Source organism: Spermophilus citellus (assembly GCF_964194105.1).
Source record: "Spermophilus citellus genome assembly, chromosome: 4".
Lineage (NCBI taxonomy): Eukaryota > Metazoa > Chordata > Mammalia > Rodentia > Sciuridae > Spermophilus > Spermophilus citellus.
Window position 1 is genome coordinate 27,451,742 of NC_138185.1, and position 3,089 is coordinate 27,454,830.

A 3,089-nucleotide genomic window follows, 5' to 3' on the forward strand; every position below is an offset into this window, starting at 1 on the left:
CAGAAGAAATTTCTGATTTTTTTCAAACAAATGGGCATTTACGTTATTTTGTAACTCTATCATATGTCTGCAATCTCTTTACATTTACAATGTCCAGATGTAGCACAGGTTTTACAAGGTGTGTGTGTGGGGGGGCAAGTTGAGAGCAGCTTCTTCATATCATATACACAGGCCTCTACAAATGGCCAGTCCATCTTCCCAAAGGATGGCGGGCATTTCCAGTTTGTCAGATATGCCCTGTTACTCTGCCCTTTCAACTTTGGTAAAACTACACCAACCACCCGACGGCCACTAAGTGTCCCACCGGTGGTTGTCAGGGCTTTGTTCACCCTTCAGGATGGCTAAGGCCTTGCTTTGCCTTGGGGGACAAGGTGCGGGGCTCATGGGCTGAGGTGCGGTCTTGCTGGGTTCGTGGAGCCCCATGAATTGGTCACGTAGGGCCCTAGTAGGGCCCTAATCTCTTCCAAATTCTAGTCCGATGGTGTGATTGTAAAGTCTTTAGAAATCTATACTTCAAAGTTTTTTCCATTCTTTCCGTGAACCTCCTTGAAGACACAATAGCTTAGGATCACAGTTGCTTGACAAAGAACTTTGAGAACAAGCCCAGGCAGGAAGAACTCATCTGTGACAGCAAGATCAGCATGGCCTGGTGAAGGGTCTGGTGGAGTCTGTTGTGCTGTGTCCCACAGTTCTTGAATGTTCCTTTCCGGCTTGTTGTGGTGGGGGGTTGAACCCAGGGCCTCATGCAGGTCAGGCAAGTGCTCTTCCTCTAAACTGCACCCCCAACCCTGTTTTGTTTTTTCATGATTTTTTCTGTGTTTCATCTTGGAAGGCTTCACTGGGTGTCCTCAAGATGGTTCACGATTCTTTCCTGATGGTGTCTTCTCTCCGGATGCTCTTCGTGTCTGCTCTGGCCCATTTGCTCTCATGCATTTCTTTTTGACACTTTGTAGGCTTCCCCCTCGGTGTCCTCTTTACCCATCGGTCCTTGCCTGTCGCCCACTTTCCCATCAGAGCTCTTGGCATATTGTTCATAGTTATGTTAGTCTCACAGTGCCCCACTCTCTGATTTGATGATTCTGTTGCTATTTGTCTCTTCAGATAGACGTTTTTCTTGCCTTTTACTTTCCTTATAATCTATTGTTGTTGAAGGTCTGCTGTGTGGGACGACAGGATGGGATGCTCCTTTACCTGGCTAGCAGTCTGGCTGTGCTGACTGTTGCTCTAGCTATAGGTGTCACAGCTGCCCATTGCCTCCAGTACTCTGTTTGTCTCCTGCTGTGTGGTTCAAGTGGCTTTTGCTCTCTAAGATTCACCCTGAAGCTTGGTTCCCAATGCAGTGATGTTGGGAGGCGTGGCTCTTGGAAGATGATTGACCTTGAGGCTCCGCCCCCATTGATGAGCTCACCTATTTTTTTTTTAAGAGAGGAGAGAGAGAGAGAGAAGAGAGAGAGAGAGAGAATTTCAATATTTATTTTTCAGTTTTCGGCGGACACAACATCTTTCTTTGTATGTGGTGCTAAGGATCAAACCCCCGGCCGCACGCATGCCAGGCGAGCGCGCTACCTGTTTTTTTATAAAAGGGCTCTCCAGAGGGAGGCCTTCCCTCCTTGGCCCTCCACCATCTGCTGCATGAGCACATGACATCTGCCTCCGGAGGATGCAGTATACAAGGAGCATCTTAGAGGCAGAGCCGGGTACCCTACATGACAACAAACCCCTGCAACCTTGATCTTGGACTTCTCAGCCTCCATTTCTGTTCTTTCTACAGTATCCAGGCTGTGGTGTTCTGCTACATAAACGAAATTGATGAAGAGATCTCCCTTGTTGTCTTTTGGGTTCCCCAGAATCTCCTTAGAGTCTGAGTGGGCTGGGGATAGCTCAGTGTTCTGCACTTGCCTACCATGTGTGAGGCCCTGAGTTCAATCCCCAGCACTGCCAAAACAAAGCTTCAAGAGAACTAAGCCTTGAAGTTCTTGCACCTGTAACCCCCTGTCAGAGAGGAGCCCTGTAGAGAGGTACCAAGGTGTCAGAGAGAGGAAGCACCCTATCACCCTATGATTTGGTCTTTTTTTTTTTTTAAAGAGAGATTGAGAGAGGAGAGAGAGAGAGAGAATTTTTAATATTTATTTTTTAGTTCTCGGCGGACACAACATCTTTGTTTGTATGTGGTGCTGAGGATCGAACCCGGGCCACACGCATGCCAGGCGAGCGCGCTACCGCTTGAGCCACATCCCCAGCCCCATGATTTGGTCTTACACTTGTAATGGGCCTGTGCCCCTGGGCTAAGTTCATCTTAGCTCCTTCTCACCTTTAGTTGAGGCTCAAAGGCTAAAGGGGGCTGGAGTTGAATTAGGCTCGATGAAGTCTCTGCCGTTGCTGGCTGGGCCACTTTTGCTGAGAATGTGCTGGGCTTATTTCACAGTGGTTACTTTCCCCTCCCTCTGATGTGTATGAGATATTCCCTGATATTTTATTCTCACTATGAGAATCTGGCGGGGCTCCTGGAGGTAAAACTGACAAAAGTGAGGGCTCCTCTTAGACTGGGCACATAGAACTGTTTAACTCTCCAGTTCATCCATGCTAATCGGGCACACTAACACACGCATGTAATCCCAGCTACTTGGGAGGCTGAGGCATGAGGATCACAAGTTGGAGGCCAGCCTTGGCAACTTAGTGAGATTCTGTCTCAAAATAAAAAGGGTTGGGGGTGGGGAGGGGTAGCTCAGTTGTAGAGCACTTGCCTAGAATGTGCAAGGCCTTGGGTTCAATCCCCAGTCCTGTTTAAAAAGAAAACAACAGTACTTAGTCCTAACCTCTTCATACACTTCAACCAAAACAACATATTGCAGCGGATTGAATGCAGAAGTAGATGTGAGACTTCACTTGTGTTCTGTGAAGCCAGCATTAAAGAGATTTTTAAAAGTGTGAAATAATGCTACTCTTCTAATGCTTTGTGAGAAAATATTTCTGGAAAATATATCTAATAAGGAAATAATAGAAATAATTTCAAACTGGAAGACACAGGTTTTCAGATTAAAATAAATTTTAAAATGCCCAACATTCTTTTTTCCTAAAAGAAAAATAGG